The sequence below is a fragment of the Caretta caretta genome, chromosome 28 (genome assembly GCF_965140235.1).
Source record: "Caretta caretta isolate rCarCar2 chromosome 28, rCarCar1.hap1, whole genome shotgun sequence".
Taxonomy (NCBI): Eukaryota; Metazoa; Chordata; order Testudines; family Cheloniidae; genus Caretta; species Caretta caretta.
In genome coordinates, this window is record NC_134233.1 from 8136707 (window position 1) to 8163064 (window position 26358).

Consider the following 26358-nt stretch of genomic DNA (forward strand, 5'->3'; position numbering starts at 1 on the left):
AGGCTTTCTCAGCTGCCAGTGTATATCCGCTCCCTCAGTTCCCTTTTGAAGAACAGGACAACAAAGAACTTACTTTCCAAACTCAGACAGGCATCAGAAAAGGTGCAATGTCTCATCCAATTTGCCCTTCTCACAATGAGGCCAAAACGCAGGCAAATCTCAAAAGCAAGAAACCTCACATCCACTCCACTTCTCCATGGACATTTCCCTGCCAGCTCCTCGGGAGCAACCAACAAGACAAGAAACCAAAATGCAGTAAAATCAAGGGCACGTTTCCCACCACAGGTTTCACTGACTGCGAAGGGTCATGTAGAAATGTTTTGCCTTTTCATACCTGAAGACTTGGTTATTCTCTCCTTCCCTGAACTGGAATGGAAAGCGAGGAGATAGGTGTGAGAACAAGCACTCCTAAGCAAAGGAAACAAGGCACCCAGCATATAAGCCATCAGCAGGAGATTAAAACCTGGGCTACACTACACAGTTAGGCCCGCCGACAGCATTTTACGTTGTCCTAATTACCTCACGGTGCACACTACAGCCTTGTCCCATCTATGTAAGTGCCCTGCTACACCCACATAGTAACTCCAGCTCCTCAAGAGGCACGGGGATTACGTTGGGGTCGTTAGGACAACACAGTGTCTGTGTAGACACTGCCTTACTCACAGGGGCTGCTGGCTGTCTTGCCAATGTCATGGCTTCTGGCTGGCTCCCTTCATGGCTGCCCTCCGCTCCCTGATCCCAGCGGGGCTGCACCTGCCTGGCTCCTCGCGGGGCTGCTGCACGAAAGCTCCTGGCTCCCAGCGCAGGGAGCCGAGAAGCCTGGGCCCTTGGCCCCCGCCCCCACTCCTGGCTGGGAGCAGGCAGGCAAGAAGCCCAGGTGGCTGGTGAAGACACACTCCGCCGACAGAAGGAGACGAGTGGGGACAAACTCAAATTAAGCTTCCGCTTCCTCCATCAGGATCACGAGAGCAATGGAAAGAAAACTCAAGAGGAACAAGCCTCCTCTCCTTTCATGTGCCCCATCACAACCCTCTCTGCTTCGTTTTCTGCCTGCATTTCCTTTTGAAACTGCAACGGCTGCTACAGAAAACAATCATGTCTCTGAATTCACAGCAACATCCTGAGGATGATAAAGGTATGAAGGAATTCATGGTCCTTTATGACATAATAATAAATAAATAATAATACTAATTAATACATTATTATTTGTATTGCAAGATTAATCTTTCCCTTTTGCAGATTCAGCTCCACATTGATTCTTGTTGCTCTTTGCAATGTATCTATCTATCTAGGCAACAGTATTTGCTGTTGTTTCAGGTGGAGCACTCAGCGTGTTAACGTTTTTCTGACAATCTGTGTCTCGAAAATTCTAGCCAATATGCCTGGAACTTCCAAGAACCGTCAAATTATGAAGGAATTCCAGGTCCTTTTTTATATTACCATTTATCAGTAGTTATTATTTGTAGAGCAAAGATTAATCTTTCGGTTTTTTTGATCCAGCTCTACGCTGATTCTTGTTGCTATTTGCCATGTATCTATAGCTATCTAGCTATAAAGGCAACCGGTTTTTGCTCTTGTTTCTTTGTATTTGTACACTGCAACTTTTCAGCCCAAGCCACATGACCCTGATTAATGTGACACCAGCCAGCCATGGGTGATTCATTGCACTGTAGACATATCCCAACGTTATGTCTCCACAGCGATTAAAACACCCAGGGCACCTGTCTCAGATCCTGGGGCAGCTGACTCAGGCTTCTGGGGCTGCAGCTGCAGGGCTATAAAATGACAGTGGAGACAGATGGGCTTGAGCTCAATCTCTGAGGTCCCATGAGGGGTGAGGGTTTCCAAACCCAGGCTTCAGCAGGAACACCAGTATCTGCACCCCACTTTTCAGCCCCACAGCTTGAGCTCCAGAAGCCCACGTCAGGTGACCCAGGCCAGCCCTGCTGCCATCTTTATCCCGGGAGAGAGGGACTCTACGGGGACGTCTCCATTGCAGTGTCAGCCCAGGGGTGGCAGGCTGTGCTCAAAGCAGCGCCCTGGAAGCCCCATAGTCACCACTCTCATAGAATTAAGGTACGATTTGTACAGAGTCGGCCTGGTGAGCTATCATTGTAAAAGTCGTGATCTGTTGAAGGCTAATACCTGGGTGGATGGTGTGTGCTAGCCTTGTCTGGGAAGTGGTGGAGTTTTGCTCTGGGTGCGTCACTGAAATATGTGATGAGGCTGGGAAATGGCCACGGCCATTCCGGTGTGACGCTGGAGGAGCCAGACTCGCTGCTGGCCCAGTGAAGGTATCCACGCTCCCAAGGACTCTCCCAGGAACCGTGTACAATGCGGACTCCTCCGAGACAGCCCAGAGACAATGGACACTGCTTGACTCACATCATAGCAGAGGAACTTCCTAAGAAGTTGGAAGAAACTATGAAAGAGGGGAAGAGACGTCATGACTTGGCCTCTCTCTCCCGCAATTCAACACCTTGCAACACATCTGGAGGACAAAGACTGAACTGAAATAATTCAGAGATCAGAAGAGAATAATAATAATCCATTCAAATCAAAGTCCCCAAACAGACTAGTATTGGTTTCTCAGCAGAAAACTTTCCATGTGGGGGATTTTGTTTTCCCACTCAGACCTTGCCAAGGGAAGCAGAGAGAAAATCTTTGACTTGCCTCCTTCAGAACGCTTGGCCTAGACACTCTAGCTGTGGGTCACTGTCGTGGCCTTGCTGAGAACAGGGGCATTTTAATAATTTGCAGAGGTCCCAGGGTGTTTGGGGGAGATTATGAGGCTATTATCTTTTGAGATAAAAGCTAAGAAATACAGAACGAGACAATTCTTTCATACATCTGGCCTTTAGACATATTTCATTTAAAGCAGGGGGTCTAACATGCTGTGAGAAAGTGGAAATGTTGGAAGCTCAAATAATTCAGTTTTTTCTAGGTCTTGTGCGTGTGTAAATGGCACAACATGTTAATTTATAAGCACATGGTTCTTAACTTCATTAAATATTATGTGGTGTATTCACTATATCAAGTGGGTCGTACAATACAATGAATTTTCCATGCGTTGCTCAAAACATATTTTTAATATTATTTAAATGCACCGAACTCCTTGAACATAAAGTTGTTTATTTCATTCCTGTACAGTGTGTTGGTAGCTCAGTTAATTGAGTTTATTGTCACTCTGTGTGTGTGTGAGGTACAACACAATAATTTAGTGATGCTGAAAACTTTCCCTTCTCCCTCCGCAACTGCCTTGGAATCACCTTCCCTTTGTAGATTAATCTACTCCTGTGTCTGTATGAGGAAAATATGGTTTCTATGAAAAAAACTCATTGTTTATTTAAAAGGACTGACACCAAACGGCCACATTATGGGGATACAACACCATGAGTAAGAACAGGAGGACTTGTGGCACCTGAGAGACGAACAAATTTATTGGAGCATAAGCTTTCGTGAGCTACAGTTCACTTCATCAGATGCATGCAATGGAAAATACAGTGGGGAGACTCCTATACACAGAGAACATGAAACAATGGGGGTTACCCTACACACTGTAACGAGAGTGATCAGGTAAGGTGAGCTATTACCAGGAGGAGAGCCGGGTGGGGTGGGGGGAACCTTTTGTAGTGATCATTGGTATTAATTTGCAAACTGGATACAGTTAACTTGGGCTTGAATAAAGACTGGGAGTGGATGGGTCATTACACAAAGTAAAACTATTTCCCCATGTTTATTTCCCGCCCCCACTGTTCTCACATGTTCTTGTCAACTGCTGGCAATGGCCGACCTTGATTACCACTGGAAATCAGAGAAAAAAGACTAGAAACCACTCTGCTCTCGACACCCTCCCATCCATCTAACACAGACACACAGACTTTTCTAAGGCATTAACTTTTCCTTCTCCTTTATGATTCTTTAATGCCTCTGGAAATACCAATTCCTAGAGGCCCCTTTCACAGAGCAAACAACCACAGAGCAATGAGAAAGCTGGGGGCTGCCAGGTTGTTGAGGGCAAGTCTTGAAAGGGATGCACAAACAATCCAGCTGGATCCCCGGCAACCAGATGTGGGGATTAGCTGCACAGCTGTGGCTGCTGCTCTGAGGGGAGCTGCATAAACTATCTGCCTGTGGATGCAGCCCACCAGCTGGTTCTCCTGGGGCAGATGGTGAGTGGTATGGCAGGGATGCTGCACGGGCTGGGGTCTGAAATATGAACAGGGGTCTAAGGAACCTCAGCATCACAGTCATCAGGAGTCCAAGCTGCTTGGGGTGAGCTTGTGGGCAATGGCCCAACTGGATTGTTTGTGCATCCCTTTCGCCACGTCCCTTGTGATCCACCAGGGCTTGCAGCACCATGGAAGAGTACCCCTTGCGGTTTATGTAGTGGCCGCCCCGCTGTTCCGGGGCCAAGAGAGGGATATGCGTTATGTCTATCGCCCCGCCGCAGTCAGGGAACCCCAGCGCATTAAAGCCATCCACAATGGTCTGCACATTTCCCAAAGTCACGACCCTTGCTAGCAGCTGATCAATGATTGTGTTGGCTATTTGGATCACAGCAGGCCCCACAGAAGATTTGCCCACTCTAAACTTATTCCCGACTGACCGCTAGATGTCGGGCGTTGCAAGCTTCCGCAGGGCTATGGCCACTCACTTCCCAGCTGTGAGGGTGGCTCTCATTTTGGTGTCTTTGCGCTTCAGGGCAGGGGACAGCAAGTCGCAAAGCTCCATGAAAGTGGCCCTTACGCATACAAAAGTTTCTCAGCCACTGGGAATCATCCCACACCTGCAACGCGATGAGGCCCCAGCAATCTGTGCTTGTTTCCTGGGCCCAGACTTGGCGTGCCACGGCATGAACCTGGCCCAGCAGCACCAATTGCCACACGCCGTGCCATCTTTGTCCATGTCCTCATCAGTATAGTAATCGCACCGTCGTCGTTTCCTCACCCCGTTTTGCAGGGACTGCACATACTGCTGGATAATGCGCAAGGTATTTACAACGGTCAAAACTGTGGCAGGGGAAGAGGTGCTGTTTGGTTTGTGGTAGCCGAAGAAAGGCGGGAAATGGTGGTCTTCTGTGGCTTTCACGGAGGCGGGAGCCCAGGACAGACAACCCGGAGAAGCTCGGAAGCGTGGCACCAGCGGGAGAGCAGAGTTGGAGGCAGAAGAGTTTGATGAGGAAGAGAAAGAGCAGATAGTAGAGATTACATTGGAAGGGGAGAGGAAATGAGAGACGGATTCATAGTTGCAGGAGAGCAAGCGGTGCACCATATGCTGAAAGCAGTATGGCGTCTGCATGCCAAAAAGGCGTGAAACGATTGTCTGCCAGAGCTTCCTGATGACACGCACCAGAAACACCCGCAAGAATGTTTTTGCCCCATCGTGCACTGGGAGCGTAACCCCGAATTCCAGTGGGCGGCGGGAACTGCGGGAACTGTGGGATAGCGACTCACGGTGCACCTGCTCCGACGTTCGATGCTAGCCTCGGTACTGTGGACGCACTCTGCCGAATTCACGCGCTTTAGTGGGGACACCGAAGCCTGAATGTCTAAAATAGCTCCCGAAATTTCGAATCGAATAATTTTGAACTAATTTCGTACTGTAGACGCACCCTTAGTAAAGTCTCTGGGTGTGTGTTAGATGGATGGAGAGGTGTCGAGAAACCACTCAGCTCTAGTCCCTTTTCCACGATTTCCGTTAGAAAATCTGAAGCAGGGAGCAAGAAGAGTTGCCCTCTCTGAGGCTTGAACTCAGGACCTTCAGATTATGAGACTGACGCGCTGCCCGCTGCGCTAAGAAGGCTTGGAAGAGCTTTAGGCTCAATGCTTATAGGACCCTCCTCCAGGAGTGACAGAGCCTGGTGTGTGTTGGAAGAAGCGGGGAGCTCTGGTGCCCACAGACCCGTCCTGGCAGCTTTCTCAGCAGCAAAGAAATCAATTCTCCCTGCCCCTGAGCAACCCACCCGGAGCTAGGGCCAGCATTGGTGGGGGGTCCCAAGCTTTGCACCAACGTCCACATTTCAGACCTTCCTCTCATGGCACTTTCCATGTGAATTAGGACAAGCAAGCTGGGGAAGCTCCATGGGGTAATAGAAACCAGGCCTGCAGGGAAGGCTTGAATTCACAACCCCAGCAACATTGCCCTTTGCACTAACCACTTGCACCCCTGCAGGGGCTCCTTGGACAGCGTTGGGAAGTCGGCCGTGATCGGTCTCTGTGCTTCGCACCTTTGCCTGGCAATTGAAAGGCTGCCGGTTCAAACCTCACTCAAGGTGTGGCTTTCCAGCAATGAGACTCCAGTCCATTTTAACAGGAAGAAAATCTCCTCTATTCTCTATTCTGGTTTAGCCCCATTTGACTCCTTCTGCCCGTCTTCTTCCTCCCCCATCGGTCCCTTTCCTTCCCCATTGGGGCCATGCAGAGGGGAGCCCCAGGCAGTCTCTGTCACCGAGAGGCTGTATCCCATAAGGGGAGGGAGGGGTCGCTGTAAAGCATTGATAATGGGTGGGGAGAGGTGTGCGTGGTTAGGGGGAGAAAGGCTGGAGAACTAACAGTGGGGCCCAGAGAGATTTCCCCGCAAACTGGGGAGATCCCCTGCTGCCCACCATCACCCAGCTCTGGGAAGAACAACTTGGGATTGCTTGGGGAAGCCACCTTTAAAAACACAAGTGTTCCATGCTAGTTACATTGTAATAAGACCAAAGCCGCCTCAAACCCAGTGTCACAATCACTGGGACGACTTTGTCCTGACATTTTTCTGGCCGCAGCCACAAAGCGAGTCAAATTACGGCTCCCGTTCGGCGCCAAGGCCCACAGACGAACCCGGAGGCTTTTCCTTCCTCAGGTTCTGCCGTCATTTCAGTGCTGGCCTGTTCCGAGATTCATCGTTGTGCAAAGCAGCGTCAGGTCCTGAAACTGGGCGAGCCCAGAGCAGAGGCTGCCTTCATTTAACCTTCCAAAAACCAACTCACCGAAAGGTGGATTAGCACCCATGCTCCTCCAGCTGCAGGGGAGGCGCCTCATCTGGGCCCCTGGTGCCCATGCTCCAGCAACATAAGACCACGGGGGCCTGGCTCCACCAAAGTCCGGGGCCCGGTGTCTCCCCCAGCCCCGCCTGCTGCCCCCGGGCAATTTAAAAGGACCCGGGAACCCCCACCGCCGTCACCGGCAGCACAAGGGGGCTAAGGCGGCTTCCTGCCCACCCTCGCTCCGTGTAACCCTTCTGCCCGTCAGAGTTGGCAGCAACAAGGGCCGGGTTCAATATCTAGGGGATCCATTCCAATAACACAATGCAAACCGGCTCGAGCCCCCACCCAGTGACCTGGGACAAATATGTACCACCCCCGCTGAGTGCCTCCCAGAGGCAATACTTCCCCTCTTGCAAGCACCTAGTCTGAGTGTATCAAAAAGCCTTTTAATAACAGAGAGAAACAATGTGGCATTATGTTGGGGAAACAGCACCAACAGGATTCATAACACAACCCACGAGCAAAAAAAACAAACCCACCCCAAGCAAATTGGGGCATGCCCTTTCCCTTTGGTTCTTGAGTCCAGCAACCCCAAATCACCCAAAGTCCCAAAAGTCCAATGACCCAAAAGTCTCTGTCCCTGGTCAGGGCAGCCCCAAAGTTCAAAAGTTTATCTGCAGAGCTTTACCTCCCAACCTGGGTGGAGATGGGGGTGGGGGTAAAAGGCACCTTACATGATCTGAAGCTGACCGCCCCACAGCTCCATAGGCCTCCACTCCACCAGCCGCCCCACAAACTGCTTCGCTCAGCTCCGCTCTGCAGCCCAGCAGCAGCTCCCGCCGTCCCACGAACTGCTCCACCAGCCGGTCCACGAACTGCTCCACGTCCCACCAGCAGCTCCCACCGTCCCACGAATGCTCCACATCCCACCAGCAGCTCCCGCCGTCCCATGAACTGCTCCACCAGCCTGTCCACAAGGCACTCCAGCCGTCCCGCAAACTTCTCCACAATAGATCTTCAGGCTCCCCCACTACTTAACACAACACTCAGTGATTTCAGCTTTTAGTCTGCTCAGCTTTTTAGTGAAGTCAGCTTGTAGTAGGGGAGCCTCAGTGCTGGTCCACCATTAGCCCAAAGTGAGCTCAGCAGCCTGTAACCAGACCCCTAATGGAACCCAGATTAGCTCTGAGATTCCACAGTGGAGAGACAAAAGGAAGGACAATTAGCATGCAAGGCCCTCATCAAGGAAACCATACCACAAAGTATTAATACTTGTCCCCACCCTCTCTCAATTCACAGAGTTTTGGAACCCATGACCCTTGCCTAGCGAGTGCTACTTAGTTGATGGTGAGTCCCTCCATCATAACAAAAGGCCAAGTACAGTTCCCAGCACAGTTCCCATAATCAGGGTAATAACAATTTATTCTTCCTGCCCCAATAACAGAGACACTGGGGATCCCACAGCAGCCAAAGTGACCATTTGGGCAGCTATGGCCTTGTTCTAGGCGGGGTGGGTGTGCCTATGCAAATGAGATCGGCCCCTGAAGTTCTTTTCCACAACTTGCCAGACCTCACCACCAGGTGTCAGGGTGAGGTTCACCCTGACACTGCTTACACTCCGTGTGGCCTGCCAGTCTCGGAAGCGGCTGGCGCATCCCTGCAGCCCCGGGGGTGGGGGGATCTCCACACGCTGCCCCCGCCCCGAGGGCCGACTCTGCCATCTGTGGCAATGGGAGCTGCTGGGGTGGTGTCCGTGGGCAGCGATGGGCAGAGACCCCCCACCTAGAAGCTGCTGCCAGAGGGGGGTGTGGGTCGCTTTTGGGAGATGCCTGAGGTAAGAGCTGCACCCCTCACTCTCTCCCGCACCCCAAGCCCCAGCCCAGACCCCACCCCCCTGCACCCAAACTCCCTCCCAGAGTCCACCCCCTGCACTCCCTCCTGCACCCTACCCCCATGCCCCAGTCCAGAGCCCACACCCCACACCCAAACTTCCTCCCAGAGCTTGCGCCCGCACCCCCTCCTGCACCCCAACCCCCAACCCCAACCCAGATCCCGCACCCAAACTTCCTCCCACAGGCCTCCCCCCACACCTGCTCTCGCACCCCAACCCTCTTCCCCAGCCCAGAGCCCACCCCCTGCACCCAACTCCCTCCCAGAGCCCGACCTGCACCCTCTCCTGCACCCCAACCCCCTCCCCCAGCCCAGAGCCCACACCCCACACCCAAACTCCCTCCCAGAGCCTGTCCCCACACCTGCTCCTGCACCCCAACCCCCTGCCCCAGCCCAGACCCCGCACCCTGCATTCCCTCCTGCACACCAACCCCCTGCCGCAACCCACACCCCACACCCAAACTCCCTCCCAGAGCCCGACCTGCACCCTCTCCTGAACCCCAACCCCCTCCCCCAGCCCAGACCCCGCACCCTGCAATCCCTCCTGCACCCCAACCCCCTGCCGCAACCCACACCCCACACCCAAACTCCCTCCCAGAGCCTGACCTGCACCCTCTCCTGCACCCCAACCCCCTCCCCCAGCCCAGAGCCCACACCCCACACCCAAACTCCCTCCCAGAGCCCGACCTGCACCCTCTCCTGCACCCCAACCCCCTCCCCCAGCCCAGACCCCGCACCCTGCATTCCCTCCTGCACCCCAACCCCCTGCCGCAACCCACCCCCACACCCAAACTCCCTCCCAGAGCCCAACCCCTTTCCCTCTCCCTCCCATACCCAAACTCCCTCCCAGAGCCTTAGGCAGATGTGGGGGGAGGTGGACGGGGAGGCAGGACTTGGTCCCATTCTGGAAACCACCAAAAATTGTAGAAACCTGCTGCCCCTGTCCAGCCCAACCTTCTGCGGGTGCCCCTCAGGCCCCACCCGTGCAGGGTTTGAAGCTTGCATTGCTTAAATTCCAGGACGCTGGGGGACTTCAGCTCCCCTTTGTCCAGCGGGAACCTTCACCCCACTCCCAACCAGATTCTTGTCCATGGGATGACTGTCGGGGGGCTGGGCCCCTCTTTGTCTTTTCTCTCTCTAGGACAGGCCAGGGTACCTAGAACTGGGGTATCTGAGCACCCAGGACCTTCTGTGGAGATGCCCTTCTTCCCCTTCTGTGGTCCCATCTGTCATTGACTCCAGCCTGTTTTCTATCCATCCTCAGCACCATCCCAAGCCAGCTGCACCCGCCTCAAAAAGACAGTGTCCCCTGGTGGGTGTAAATCACTGAGCTCTCTCCTCTCTGAGCACTGACTGCCCCTCCGTCTCCTTGCCCCTCAGTCTGGGCAGACGGGACCTTTCCCTCCAGGGCTGGAGGATTCCCCCTTCTCATCCGCTACTGTCCCAAGCCGCCCCTTGGGTGGGAATCTTAAATGTACCAAGGTGACTTAGGAGCAGAAACCCCCACAGACCTTCCGTGCAATGGGCACCTGCCCCGCACTGAGCAGGACTGAAACTCCTGCAGGGAGACTGCTGGGCCACATCCCCTCTGGGCCTGAGCAAAGCAGCAGGGTGAAAAGAGACTTGGAGATGCTGGGGATCGAACCCGGGGCCTCATACATGCAAAGCATGCGCTCGACCACTGAGCTACATCCCCAGACGGGGGCTGTTTGGGATGGGTTACGCTCAGAGCCCTCCTGTTTCCAGAGCCTCCAGGGGCCTAACGGCAGCATGGGGGACACATTCCCTGCTCTGAGGGCCAAACCCTCTGTCCTGGAGGTTGCTGGTTCTCAGGGGTCACTTTGCAGCAGGGCCAGTTTCTCTATGTGGGGGAGAGAGAGGGCCTGCCCTGGACTCAGGGTGCAGAGATACACTCGGCCCTCTCCCCTGCATTGACTGGCTGGAGCTGCCAGCCCCTGCTGAAAGGTAACGGCGCTGGGGGGCGCTGTGAGTCGCTCAACACCTCACCCCGGTGGAAGAACTGGTGGTGGGCTCCAGGCTTTTCTCGGATCTGCTATTTCCACCTGCCTGTAAAGTCCAGCTTTCCCCAGCACATTCACTGCAGTGCACTCGGGTCACTGTTTCCATGGCTGACAGCAAAGAATCGCTCCCAGTTTCCCTTCTATCTGCAGCACGATTAGCCTGTGTCCGTGGTTAATGAGGTGGATCTAGTTGTCGATGGTTATTCATTCCCCACCTGGACAATTCACACAGTCCCTTTCCTGCTCAAATCCCCAGCACCTCAGTGATCCCGGTAGCAGGGGTTGGGTTTTCCCTGAGGCCCTGAGATTCTCAGGGTCCTTTTTTCCCTCCACCTGGAGTGAATTCATCTTTTCCCCCATCCCAGACACTCCATGAAATAACAACAAGCAGCGTAAAGAAAGCAGGGAGGGAACATATCCCGGCCAGGGCTAGAGGTGCCCAAGGCCCCCTGCTTCTCCATTGTTTCCATCGCAGAAGAGGAAGGTTCCTTGGAATTTGACACCCTGCTTTGCACAAGAGACAGAAAGATCTTGCTCTTCCTGCGTCTGCGCAAAGAAAATTGTCCTTCTGTGCGAAAGAGAGGCAGGAAATGGCCCCACGGTGGGACAATATCCTCAGGATTAAGAGCAAAGGACTCAGCCTGAGAACTGATTTAACTCCACTCATCTCATTTAACTCCTCTCATTAAGAAGTTGTCTTCCAGGGAGAGATAGCAAACTTGTGACATTAATCCAGACCCTGGGGGTTTGGACTGCTTTAACTCTTGGAAAAAACATGAACTTGATTCAAGAAGGGAGAGAGGAGAAGCCTCAAGCTGCCTTTGGTCCAAGGCTGGTGTGTCCTGGACAGTGGGAAACATCCCTCATTGCTGCCAGGGGATAGGTGGCAACTGGTGATGTCCCAGGGCTGGGATGAAAGGGGAATGTTGCGTGGACTTTATCATACACGCCCCATCCTGCTTCTCAGAGCCCACAGGAAAGCATCTAGAGATGGGAGAGCCATTACTCAACTGCATTCTCAGGAGAAGTCAGTAGCTATCCTTGAACAGACACTCAGGAGAGTAACCACGGCGGTTCTGCAGAGACATCTGGTTGCCAGAGGATCCATCTAGGTTAAGGAGTGCTGGGGGATCTGCAGTTTTTGCAGTGGGGAGGAGTCTCGAGGTCACACGTTGCGGGTAAGCTGGGACATTAGGGACTCCAGGATGTGAGGCTGGTTAAAATGGAACTGCACAAAAAACCTCCCCCTTTGCTCACTGCTTTGGCCAGTCCCCGTTTCATGAAAATCTACATCTCTACCCCGGCTCTCAGAAACCCCCTCTCTCCCTTGGCTATTTTCATGGTTTCTTCTTTTTTTCATGGTCTTTTTCAAAGATTTTTTGCCATTGAAATGATCAAGTGCATTTAAAATGAGAAAAACAATCAAGCAACACATCTGCATCTCCTGCACCAGGCATGGCATTGTGTCTGACTTTTTCTCCCGAAAAGTCCAGGCAGGCAGCGTCTCCCCCACATTTACTGCACACCAGGCCCAGAACTGAGCTTCACTGGCAGCAGCGAGGGGGGACGGGTGGGCCTGAGCTGTCTGGGGATTATTTTAATCTATTTTTCGGAGGATGAAATCCATGCAGCTTCCACTTCTCCGTCTCTCCCCAGGAAATAACGTGTCTGTGCAAGGCACCCAAACCTTTTCACAAGAAGAAGTGAAATGAAACGGCCACACGATGGCATCAGAACCTAAGACATGAGAAGCCATGTTCTTGTTCAATGTGCATTGAAGCTGAACACAAGGGAGGTGTTTTTTCTTTGACTCCTAGCCCCCCCCCCACACTCTAATCCACTCAACACCCCTTTCCTCCCACAGCCAGGAATAGAACCCAGGAGTCATGACTATTAGCCCCCCTAATCTAGCCCACTAGACCCTTCTCCCTGGGACAAAGGAGAAGCTCTGCGACCCTGTACTGTCCCTTTGCCTCCCTGCTTGTGCGGCACTTGAAACCCAATGGGGTTTCCTTGGGCAGTTTTGAATCTTGCTCCCAGGGAGGGTGTAATTTTAGGTGCAGGTTCCAAACAGCGCAATGAACCAGCCAGAAGGGGCAGGAGGTATCGGTGTAGGAGCTATTGAAATAATCTTAGCAACGTACGTCAGGGGAACCGTTATTAATGACGACAGGTTTCAGAGTAGCAGCCGTGTTAGTCTGTATCTGCAAAAAGGAAAGGAGGACTTGTGGCACCTTAGAGACTAACCAATTTCTTTGAGCGTAAGCTTTCGTGAGCTACAGCTCACTTCATCGGATGCATTCTGTAGCTCACGAAAGCTTATGCTCAAATAAATCGGTTAGCCTCTAAGGTGCCACAAGTCCTCCTGTTCTTTTTTTTTAGTTATTAAAGAAGTGTCAGTAAAAGGTCAGAATGGGGTCATGTCAGTGTCACAGTAGAGGGCTCTGTGATGGTTTTCAATTTGTCATCCCACCCTAGCCACCACCTAGCACATGTTTGAACCTCTTCCTCTCTTAGCGTTGCTCGTTATCAGAGAAGGGGAGAGAGAGTGAGCCACAGAAACAGAGACCTAGTGACTGAAGGAAACATTTCTTTGCTCTTTGCTTGGCTCTGTCAGTTATTTGGGTACAAACTCAAACCCCCCACCCACTGTCTCTGCTGGGCTCAATGGGCAGGAAGAGCTCAGCTGTCAATGGGACTTGGGGAGCTCGGGACATTACTGTGGCTTAACAGGGAAATCCTTGCTGATCTTAAATACAAAAAAGAAGCTTACAAGAAGTGGAAGATTGGACAAATGACCAGGGATGAGTATAAAAATATTGCTTGGGCATGCAGGAGTGAAATCAGGAAGGCCAAATCACACCTGGAGTTGTAGCTAGCAAGAGATGTTAAGAGTAACAAGAAGGGTTTCTTCAGGTATGTTGGCAACAAGGAGAAAGCCAAGGAAAGTGTGGACCCCTTACTGAATGAGGGAGGCAACCTAGTGACAGAGGATGTGAAAAAAGCTAATGTACTCAATGCTTTTTTTGCCTGTCTTCACTAACAAGCTCAGCTCCCAGACTGCTGCCCTGGGCAGCACAGCATGGGGAGGAGATGACCAGCCCTCTGTGGAGAAAGAAGTGGTTCGGGACTATTTAGAAAAGCTGGACGAGCACAAGTCCATGGGGCCGGATGTGTTGCATCCGAGAGGGCTAAAGGAGTTGGCGGATGTGATTGCAGAGCCATTGTCCAATATCTTTGAAAACTCATGGTGATCGGGGGAAGTCCCAGACGACTGGGGTGTATAAGTCCCATTTTGGGGTGTATAAGTGGGGGCATTGCCAGCAGATCGAGGGATGTGATCCTTCCCCTCAATTCGACACTGGTGAGGCCTCATCTGGAGTACTGTGTCCAGTTTTGGGCCCCACACCACAAGAAGGATGTGGAGAAATTGGAGAGAGTCCAGCAAAAGGCAACAAAAATGATTCGGGGTCTGGAACACATGACTTATGAGGAGAGGCTGAGGGAACTGGGATTGTTTACTCTACAGAAGAGAAGAATGAGGGGGGATGTCATAGCTGCTTTGAACTAAATGAAGGTGGATCCAAAGAGGACGGATCTAGACTATTCTCAGTGACAGCAGATGACAGGACAAGGAGTAATGGTCAAGTTGCAGTGGGGGAGGTTTAGGTTGGAAATTAGGAAAAACTTTTTCACTAGGAGGGTGGTGAAACACTGGAATGGGTTACCTCGGGAGGTGGTGGAATCTGCTTTCTTAGAAGTTTTTAAGATCAGGCTTGACAAAGCCCTGGCTGGGATGATTTAGTTGGGGATTGGTCCTCCTCTGGGCAGGGGGTTGGACTAGATATCTCCTGAGGTCCCTTCCAACCCCGATATCCTAGGATTCTATGATCATTTGGCCAACAACATACAGCAAAGCACCCAACTCAGTTGCATGAATGCTCTATAAACCACTCCTCAGTTATACAGAGACACCAGCATATCTCCCCAGCTCTCAGCCTTGCACGTCAGAAATGTACCATCTTACATGGCTCACGGCCTTCTCTTGAAAAGTGTAAGCTCATTAATTAGTTTGCCACTTCATCAAAAATAAAGGGGACATGCACCAGCCTTTGTCATGTGAGCAACTTTCCCAAGCACTTTGGACAAACTCAGGAGTAAGTATAAAATAGTAAAATAAGTTTATTAACTACAGAAAGTTAGATTTTAACTGAGTATAAGTGTTGGTCACAGGGGTCAAAAGTGGTTACATAACAAATGAAAATAGACTCCCAGTCTAAACTCTAATTTGAATATACTAAGCAAGAATTGGATCAAACAGCTTTTCTCACTCACTGGTTGCTCCAGGCAATGTTGAGTTCTTAATACACAGACTGAATTCCCTCTCAGCCTGGGACCAATCTCCGCAGTTCAAATTCTGAGTCTTCCAGACAATCTTCCAGGTGTTGAGATTGGGGAAGAGACAGGCCACGTGGGGGTGTCTGTGACTCTCATTCATATTTTTTCTCCAGCTGCTAGGTAGATTCTTGCCGTGATGCTGGGGTTAGTTAGCCCCCAATATGGAGCAGCAGTTTAGCTCCTGCACCTTGTGGTAGGCGTGTCACAGCTCCTTCACTTTGGCCCCGCACGGCAGTGTGTCCCTGTCATGGCCCCTTTCTATCATGCATCACGAAATCTGCGTGCGCACCTCGGGAGTTACACCGCAGAAAGCTGCTTTCCTGTGCAGAAACTTGCCCGTGTAGACAAGGCCGCAGAGGGCTTCCATAAGAACGCACGACAGGTCATAGACTGGGTCAGACCAATGGTCCGTCAAGACCAGTGTGAGCACATGTAGGGGGTCTCTCCTGTGTGCATTCTCTGATGTGTGATTAGGGTAGAGCTCTGATTGAAGCTTTTCCCGCACTCAGAGCATGTGTAGGGCCTCTCCCCTGTGTGGATTCGCTGATGTGAGAGGAGGGATGAACTGTCAATGAAGTGCTTCCCACACTCAGGGCATCCTGCCTGCGCCAGAGAGAAAGGAAATCTCAGAGAGAAGAATGGAAAAAGGGATGAAGGAACCAAAATGTGTACAGGACAGATCAAACCTATCAGGAGCTGATTTTCCCTTCAACCTTCCCCAGACGAGAGAAAGGAAGGGATCAGTTCTGGGTCCATATCTCAGAAGAAATCTCAGGGGACAGCGAGATTAGGGAGGGACCTGCTGCCAGTTGTCAGTCAGGATAGGTGGGAAGCCATGAGTGACCTCTGCCTAACGATTCTACATCTGCAGGGAACAATCCTGAACTTGGAGAGCTCACAAGGTCTTTGTAGGGCATCCCAAATGTTTCCTGTATTCACCGACAGTTTTGGGGTTGGTTTAACCAATGCCTCACCTATGCAGGCAGCTCTCGGGAGCACTTTTTTCTTAGAGCCATGAAGGTCTGGGACGCACGACTCCTCCCCTCGTTCCAGCTGCGAGATCATATCAGTTCTGGAAACTGGAAACCCTGCTCAAGGCAAAGAAAACAAGGGAGGTCAGTGGAATTTGTGGGATATTTGTCACAAAGAATATTCCATGCTTTTAAGCCCAGCTCACTTTTAAGTAGTAACGTCCCAAGGCCGGCTTCCTTGGCTCAAAGTGCCAGGAGATGATTATTATAAATCATATTCATTACCTTAGTGCCTAAGGGCCAACTAACAGTGGGTCCTCATTTTGCTAGGCACAGTACAAACCGAGAAGCGTTGATGGCCTGTGTCCTGAAGAAGTTACAATCTAAATAGACAAGGCAGACACAGAATGGGGGAAGGGGTACAACCCACCAGCAGAGTGAACTCCGTGAAGGCAGAGTGGCAGATCTGATCAACACAGGCCTAGATCTTGAGACTATCAGATTTAATGTTACAACCAGGGCCAGTGTTTTCCGGAAATTGTCGCTAGGACTGCATTTTTTCCCAAAATTACTCTTTGTTTCTGGAATCACCGTTAATATCCGGAATTGCTGATCAGAGGGTGGGTGGGACACGCAGGGTCACAATCCCCCAGATTTCTCCCTGGAGACACCCGTCTCCTCCCCAGGGCACAGGCTGGCTGCGGCTGAGACTTGATGCCAATTTCTTCCCTCCTCATACAAGTCTGGGATCGGCAGTGGGACGCCAGGCTCTCTCATCATGCTGCAGAGAGGACGGCACTCACAGCTGCTCGCAGCCGTGTCCACAGCACCTCTCCCCTGCTCATCTGCCCTGTACACAGCTGGTTCATGCCCCGTCTCTCCAGCGTACAGCTGGCTCTAGGCTCTCAATGCCCAGTATCTGAGCCCCACCGCCCCCACACAGCCGGCTCCTGTCCCCTCCCCCCAAGGCACTTTCAGGCTTTAAAGGATTAGATATTGCTCACGTTTGTCAATTACTCTCTTTTCATTGCCTGCAAACTCTTGCCCTAATTATGACTGTTATCTGTATATCTAAGCCAGCCCTTGAAAGCATGAATTCTTCACAGACTATGATGCCGAGATGCGCCACATGATACCAGGAAGGGCTGCGGGATGGGTTTCCTGTGCAAGCTGGTATCACTACAGGGTGATGAATGCCAGATCTCAAGGCTGGTTATGCAGAGCTCCACCTTTTGAAGCTTTACCCAACGCAGAAAGGGGTAGTGACGGATTTCCCCTCATTCAGGAGACTGAAGACGACAGACTTTTGGGGGATAAACAGCTGAGTTTGAGCTGACTGAGGGGGGTCTTTCTGGGCTACAAACTCACAGGACCTGATAACCAGCAGGAGGTAACCCTTTAAGAAAGGTTTTAATAGACTTTGGAACCGATCAGGGATTCCCATGAGGACCGCTGAGGGAATGAAGGTAAACACGCATTTGGATGCTCTTCTTGTTTTATGAGAACGGGAACAGGAAGGGCAGGGATATCACTGAATGCAGGATCTCAGCAGGACTAGGTGTCAGGATAGCACCATATTGCAGCCCATTGGAAAACATAATCCCAACTACACATATAAAATGATGGGCTCTAAATGAGCTGTTTCCACTCAACAGAGGGATCTTAGAGTCACTGGGCACAGTTCTCTGAAAACATCAACTCAGTGTGCCACGGCAGTCAAAAAGCAAAGAGAATGTTGGGCATCATTCTGAAATGGATAGATAAGAAGACAGAAAATATCCAATCGCCTCTATATAAACCCATGGTACACCCACATCTCAAATACTGCATGCAGATGTGGTTGCCCCATCTCAAAAAAAGATATATTGGAATTGGAAAGGTTCAGAAAAGGGCAACCCAAATGATTACAGGTATGAAACTCTTCTGTACGGGGAAAGATGAAAAAGACCGGGACTATTCAGCTTGGAAAAGAGACAAAGGGGGGATAGGAGAGAGGTCTATAAAATCAAAACTGCCGTGGAGAAAGTAAATAAGGACGTGTCATTTACTCCTTGTCATAACACAAGGACTAGGAATCACCCAATCAAATTAATAGGCAGCAGGTTTATAAGAAACAAAAGGAAGTATTTTTTCACACAATGCACAGTCAACCTGGGGAACTCCTTGCCAGAGGACGTTGTGAAGGCCAAGATTATAATAGGGTTACAAAAAAAAACAAAAAACACCATGAGAAATCTATTGAGGACAGGTCCATGACTGGTTATTAGCCAGGATGGGCAGGGATGGTGTCCCTAACTTCTGTTTGTCATAAGCTGTGAATGGGTGACAGGAGATGAATCACTTCATGATTCCCTGTTCTGTTCATTCCCTCTGGGACACCCGGCGCTGGTCACTGTCGGAAGACAGGACACTGGGCTAGATGGACCTTTGGTCTGTCCCAGTGTGGCCGTTCTTAAATACCAGGGAACCTAGTGAGTCCAGTGCAATGGGAGGGAGTAGGAAAATCCCTGGGTGTGGAGAACACTGGGAAATTAGAAACTATCATTCAGAAGCAACAGACTCTAAATAGTCTAGAAAAGCAGAATGTGAAAAATAAGAATCGGGGTCATGTGACTTCAGGAATGAGGGACTCAAAAAACCAAGTCTGCAGAGGAGAAAGATTGTGGCTAGTGCACATGGGGATGGGGGGAGCAACTCTCCAGGTCTCAAGGATTTTCACCAGCAACCGAAGCCATTGTCCCATGCACGGGGCAATCCGGAGCAGTGAGGAGTTGTGTCATCTGTAATCCTGGCTGAGTTTCAATGTTCTGCTGCTGGAGCTTCCTTGTCTGGATTCCCCCAGCCAGCATTCAAGGTCTGTGTGATCAGTAACCCTGGACCAGCCGCTCTGACCCCAGCAGCCTGCTTCTTACACCCCAAGCACATTCTGGTCTGGGTGGAGAAGGCTCAGGGTTTGAGAGAAGGCCAGGGGTAGGAAGCTTCTGTTCATTATGCTGGACCTAACCCCCCGTTTTACTTGTGCAAACAGGAGATATTTGACACTGTGCGATTCTGCTCCTGTGCTCTCTTCCCACAGCGTTCAGCAGCAGGGGAGGGTCTCTGGTCGTGTGTGTGTCACGGGCATGCTGGGGTGATGCTGGAACAGGACAGAGCAGAGGTGGCATTGTGGGGGTGGCGTGAACCTCATCTCTTCCGTTCCCCTTCCAAGAACCGAGGGGACAGGAACCCTTACCCAGCGAGGTCACAGTCTCACAGGTCTCCTGCATGACGTCTCTGTAGAGGGCTCTCTGAGCGGGGTCCAGCAGAGCCCACTCTTCCCTGGTGAAATACACAGCCACCTCCTCGAAGGTCACCGGCCCCTGAAAGAGCAAGAGCCCCACACTCAGGACCTGCTGCCCCACTCACAGCCCCACTATTCGTGGGGGAGAGGAGCCAATCAAACGGAAAGTCTGGGTGGACCGCAGCCAACAGAGTCCCACCCCCACCCTGCTCAGAGCACCCAGGAAACACCAGGGTGAGGGGGCGAAGAGACACCCCTCCTCTCTCCCAGCAGATCCATCACACACCTACTAGCCACAGACTGATACCGGAGATGCTGCCCCGAGCAAGGTCTAGGGAGAGATCTCTTGTAGGAAGCCCAACACCCTCCTCCTTGTGAGGAGCTGGATATGAGGCAGGAGAATCTCCCCTAAGCCTGACTGGTGGCTTCCCCCTTCATATTTAAAGGCACCCACTGGTTAGTTGGGTCAGGCTCCAGCACTAGGAGTCTGGTCCTTTTTCCCAGCCCCATCTACGTGGGTTATTTTCTGTTCACCAAATTGGAGCATTTCCACCTCCGAACCTCATGGGTCTGTTCCAAGAATCTAGGCCACTTATTAAACAACTCCCAGCAGGTCTGCCACCCCCTGGCCTCCTCCCTTTCTCCACCCTGTGCATTTCCTGCCCCGCTCCAACCTCCAAACCAGACGGTGCAAACCTTCCCCTCTCCCGTGTATTTGCTGTCCCTCTCCCTCCTGCAGGAACAGATCAGAACCCCCCACAATAATCCCTACCTGAGCTGGCTCCTCTGCAGCCATGTCGCTCCCCTGTCCCATGGGAGGACGGGATGAACCGGAACGAAACGTGAGTGTCGTTCTGCAGCCTGGCCGGGCGAGAAGGGCCATTGTGGAGGTTTGGGAACGGGCATTAGTTCATTTCACATCACGCTTCCCCCAGGCTCTTTCCCTGCAGAGCGAGATCTGATTTTCTGCCGTGCGGAGAAAATGCTCAATCTCTGGATTACAGCAGAGACCTGGCCCCTCCTGCCAAGCTAAGCCCACAGACACACTTTTAACCTCCTTTCTCCCTCCCGCATCCCAAAACAAAGTCTCTGAATGCAATCCTAGAAAAAAGCAGAACCAAAGGAGTCCCTTTCGAGGATTCCCTCTGACACTGACCCCACGGCAGCCACACCCCAGCAGGAGGGACATGGAGTCAGGAACCGGGTTTTCCTCTCTCTCATCCTCATCTTGTCCACAGGAAAGTGATTCTCCCCACAGTGCAGTAATACATCTGTCTGGGCAGATTAAAGAGCTGGAAATCTCTTTCAAAACTCTTTTATCCCACGGACCCTGTCAGTCTCTCTATCTCCTTTTCCCTGTGCCCTCTCCATGCCTGTTTGCTAGGAAACTCTCTTTCCTGGGTTGTTTGCTCCCCCATGGCTGGATTTGCTCCTGCAAATGGCAGGAGAAATGGGGTGGGGGGCTGTTTGTGTAGAGTCATTTTATAGTCCCTCACTCCCTGCCTGGGATTTCCCCATTGCCTGCCTAGGACCCCCACCTGCCCTCCACCAGGATCTGCCAGCCCATTTGCCTGGGACCCCCTCCTCCGGCCAGCACGACCCCCTGACGCTTTACAGGAGGACCCCTCACTCTGCGCCAGGGACCGCCCCACCACAGCTCTGTGCACTGGGCATGGCAATGGTCCCAGGAGCCAGCTGGGCAATCCCAGACAGAGCCCCTGGCACAGCACCAGGCAGCGTCTAATCCCCTGCCCCACCTGCCCAAGCGTCTAATCCCCTGCCCCACCCCCACTGGTCTGCAGCCAACAGGCCCCCAGCGGTACCCACCTCCAGGACCCATCGCCTTAGGGCTGGGCACATCAGAACTACCCCCCGAAACCCCAAACCCTCCAGAACCCACCAACCTGACTAGGGTCCCCCCTGCCCAGCCACCCAGAGGCCTCCCCCTACCATAGTGCCCCTTCAGCTCCCGCTGCAATCTCCCCACACAGACATGCATCCCCCCAGCAACAGTGTTCCCTCACAGTGTCTGACAAGTGGACAGAAAGTTATCACCACCCCCTGCTGGCCAGTCACACAGGCAGAGGGAGCCCGGGGGGACGCCTCTTTAACAGGAGAAAGGAAGCCATGCAGGGCCAAAATAACTAAGAAATTTCCATACTCTGTCACTAGCAAATAATGGCCACCGTGGATCCACCCCAGAGTTGGCTACATCTTTGCACTGCGGGAAGCCCCCCCTCACGGAGACCATTTGTCATGGGGTTTGGGATACTTCTGGACCACGCTGCACTCAGAGGGACCTCCTCATCCCGTGCCAGCTGGAGAAAAGAAAAGGGTCCAGCCAACTCTCCTGTTACCAACTGGGAACCACCCATCCCCCAAACAGGGGGAGGCCCCTGGCTTTGATGGGTATTGAATATATGGCTAGTCTCTTTTATCAGCAAACATTTTTAACAGAGAGAAAGGAGGGAACAAATGATTCTCAAAGGAGAGGGAAAGATGATCATTGTTGCAGGGGGTTAATTTCCCAACCAGGATGGAGAAGGACTCAGGGCGACGTTCTGGTTAAACTTGGATTTATGCTGGAAATGGCCCACCTTGATTATCATGCACATTGTAAGGAGAGTGGTCGCTTTGGATAAGCTATTACCAGCAGGAGAGTGGGGTGGAGGGGATATTGTTTCATGGTCTCTGTGTATATAATGTCTGCTGCAGTTTCCACAGTTTGCATCCAATGAAGTGGGCTGTAGCTCACGAAAGCTCATGCTCAAATAAATTGGTTCGTCTCTAAGGTGCCACAAGTCCCCCGAAACTTTTTTATCAATCTTTGAGACGTACAGAAAAAACGTGTCACAAACTAGGCAACTGAGAACATGGGATAAACGCCAAGACCGGGGGCGATTTTATGTGGCTATTAAAGAACTAGCTGGAAAAGGGGGACCCTTTGTGATATAAAATCCAGCCTGTCCAATACATAAACAGAAAGTGATGGTCCCCCCCCACTGCCCCCGTTCCCCTGGGCAGCAGGGAGCCCTCTGAGGGGCTGACTGGAGGGGGTGGGGCGGGGAGCTGGAGGACTCCCTGGGGGAGGGGAGGGGGCGGTACGGGGGGATCGGCAGGTGGGGGGCAGGTGGGGGCTGGGGGCAACGGTGCTGCAGTTGGGGGGACCTGATACCTGCAGTTGGGGAAACCCACGGGAGGGGAGTTTCAATGGACATGTGAGGAGGAGGGAGAGACGGGGGGGGGGATCAGGGGAGACGAGAGAGCGGATCAATGGGGGGGTGGGGGGGAGTTTACAACCACGTGGGAGCTACCGAGAGGGAAAAGGGGAAAACTGGGGGGCATTTGTGCCCGTGGGGGGGGAAGGGGATCCAATTAACTCCCCCGCCGCCCCCCACTTCCCCCCCGGGAATTTCCTGGCTGCACAGAGACAGTTCAACCCCCACCCCCCGCAACTCCGGCTTCTCCCCCCAACACCCCCCAAAGGACCCCGCCCGCCGGGCCCCAGTCTCTGCCCCCCGCAATCCCAGCCGTGCCGGGGGCAGAGAGTCACTTTCCTGCCCCCGCACCAGCGCTCCCCCCCCCGCGGGGTCTCCCACTCACCGGGTCGGGGGCGGGCAGAGCCAGGGGCTGGTCCCAGCTGGAGAAAGCCCCCCCCCGGCCGGGCACGGGGGGGTTAATGACGGGCCCCCCCAGCACAGACCCCGGAGCGGAGCCGCAGCTGCTCCTCCGAGAGACCCGAGACGAGGCAGCGTCTGGGGGCGGGGCCTGGAGCAGACCGGGGGCGGGGCAGCGTCTGGGGGCGGGGCCTGGAGCAGACCGGGGGCGGGGCAGCGTCTGGGGGCGGGGCCTGGAGCAGACCAGGCGCTGCCTCGTGTCGCATCTGTCGCAGGAGCAGCTGCGGCTCCCCTCCGGGGTCTGTGCGGGGTGGGGCCCATCATTAACCCCCCCGTGCCCGGCCGGGGGCGGGGCTTTGTCCAGCTGGGACCCGCCCCGGTGAGTGGGAGACCCCGGGGGGGGGAGCGCTGGCGGGGGGGGCAGGAAAGTGACTCTCTGCCCCCCACCTGCCCATCCCCCACTGCCGCCCCCTCCCCGCCCCCAGGGAGCCCTCCAGCTCCCCCCCCTCGCCCCCTTCCGTCAGCCCCTCAGAGGGCTCCCTGCTGCCCAGGTGAACGGGGGCCGTGGGGGGGGGGGGGGACCATCACTTTCTGTTTATGTATTGGACAGGCTGGATTTTATATGACAAACGGTCCCCCTTTTCCAGCTCGTTCTTTAATAGCCACATAAAATCGCCCCCGGTCTTGGCGTTTATCCCATGTTCTCAGTTGCGTAGTTTGTGACACGTTTTCTCTGTACGTCTCAAAGATTCCTAAAAAATACCCTCAACGTTTGCCCCACTTTTACTCGAGTTGTCTACTTCTAATTGAATATGCCCCTCAGAGCTTTCCCTGTCTCTGTGATTATAAATTACGACGAAAAACTCAGATTTACACCTTTTCTCAGATTCCTGAATATGGATCTAAAACGTTTGCCAATGTTGCCCATTTCCGCTCTATTCATTGACCAAATAGTGGTGGGAAATACACTCAGCTTTTACCTCCTATCAACAACTGCTATAAAATCCCACTCATTTTCCACTTTCCTCTCTATAATTTGCATAAATGGATCCAAAATCCCTCAGATTTCCACCCTTTCTCTTTCATTTCTGAACACTGATCTCAACTCTCAGGTTTCCCTCTTACGATGTCATCATCAAATGTCAATTAAAAATCCTCTTGGGTTTGGGGCTGTTCCCCATGTCTGTAAATCCTAGCAACTTGTCCTTCCTTGGGGGGAACCTATCGCCCTCCATGGGTCTCCGTGATGGGGGGGACTTCCCGCAGTGCAAAGATGTAGCCAACTCTGGGGTGGATCCACGGTGGCCATTATTTGCTAGTGACAGAGTATGGAAATTTCTTAGTTATTTTGGCCCTCCATGGCTTCCTTTCTCCTGTTAAAGAGGCGCCCCCCCAGGCTCCCTCAGCCTGTGTGACTGGCCAGCAGGGGGTGGTGATAACTTTCTATCCACTTACCAGACACTGTGAGGGAACATTGTTGCTGGGGGGGCAGGTGTCTGTGTGGGGAGATTGCAGCGGGAGCTGAAGGGACATTGTGGTAGGGGGAGGCCTCTGGGTGGCTGGGCAGGGGGGACCCGAGTCAGGTTGGTGGGTTCTGGAGGGTTTGGGGTTTCAGGGGGTAGTTCTGAAGTGCCCAGCCCTAAGGCTATGGGTCCTGGAGGTGGGTATCGCTGGGGGCCTGTTGGCTGCAGACCAGTGGGGGTGGGTGTCTCTTGGGCAGGTGGGGCAGGGGATTAGACGCTGCCTGGTGCTGTGCCAGGGGCTCTGTCTGGGATTGCCCAGCTGGCTCCTGGGACCATTGCCATGCCCAGTGCACAGAGCTGTGGTGGGGCGGTCCCTGGCGCAGAGTGAGGGGTCCTCCTGTAAAGCGTCAGGGGGTCGTGCTGGCCGGAGGAGGGGGTCCCAGGCAAATGGGCTGGCAGATCCTGGTGGAGGGCAGGTGGGGGTCCTAGGCAGGCAATGGGGAAATCCCAGGCAGGCAGTGAAGGACTATAAAATGACTCTCCACAAACAGCCCCCCACCCCATTTCTCCTGCCATTTGCAGGAGCAAATCCAGCCATGGGGGAGCAAACAACCCAGGAATGAGAGTTTCCTAGCAGACAGGCATGGAGAGGGCACAGGGAAAAGGAGATAGAGAGACTGACAGGGTCCGTGGGATAAAAGAGTTTTGAAAGAGATTTCCAGCTCTTTAATCTGCCCAGACAGATGTATTACTGCACTGTGGGGAGAATCACTTTCCTGTGGACAAGATGAGGATGAGAGAGAGGAAAACCCGGTTCCTGACTCCATGTCCCTCCTGCTGGGGTGTGGCTGCCGTGGGGTCAGTGTCAGAGGGAATCCTCGAAAGGGACTCCTTTGGTTCTGCTTTTTTCTAGGATTGCATTCAGAGACTTTGTTTTGGGATGCGGGAGGGAGAAAGGAGGTTAAAAGTGTGTCTGTGGGCTTAGCTTGGCAGGAGGGGCCAGGTCTCTGCTGTAATCCAGAGATTGAGCATTTTCTCAGCACGGCAGAAAATCAGATCTCCCTCTGCAGGGAAAGAGCCTGGGGGAAGCGTGATGTGAAATGAACTAATGCCCGTTCCCAAACCTCCACAATGGCCCTTCTCGCCCGGCCAGGCTGCAGAACGACACTCACGTTTCGTTCCGGTTCATCCCGTCCTCCCATGGGACAGGGGAGCGACATGGCTGCAGAGGAGCCAGCTCAGGTAGGGATTATTGTGGGGGGTTCTGATCTGTTCCTGCAGGAGGGAGAGGGACAGCAAATACACGGGAGAGGGGAAGGTTTGCACCGTCTGGTTTGGAGGTTGGAGCGGGGCAGGAAATGCACAGGGTGGAGAAAGGGAGGAGGCCAGGGGGTGGCAGACCTGCTGGGAGTTGTTTAATAAGTGGCCTAGATTCTAGGAAGAGACCCATGAGGTTCGGAGGTGGAAATGCTCCAGTCTGGTGAACAGAAAATAACCTACCTAGATAGGGCTGGGAAAAAGGACCAGACTCGTAGTGCTGGAGCCTGACCCAACTAACCAGCGGGTGCCTTGAAATACGAAGGGGGAAGCCACCAGTCAGGCTTAGGGGAGATTCCCCTGCTTCATATCCAGCTCTAGGAGTGGTTAATCATTATGCAAGGTAACCTATTTCCCCTTGTTTTTTCCTGCCCCCCCACCCCTCCGACGTTCTTGTTAAACCCTGGATTTGTGCTGGAAATGGGCCACCT

At 52.8% G+C, this 26358-nt stretch overlaps 1 non-coding gene across 1 annotated transcript; it reads right to left on the reverse strand.

The window, feature by feature from the left end:
• Positions 1 to 5732: 5732 nt before the first annotated feature.
• On the reverse strand, positions 5733 to 5805 carry TRNAM-CAU (transfer RNA methionine (anticodon CAU)). Its single transcript has one exon. It is a non-coding gene; the product is annotated as a tRNA-Met (tRNA).
• Between the last annotated feature and the right edge of the window lie 20553 nt (positions 5806 to 26358).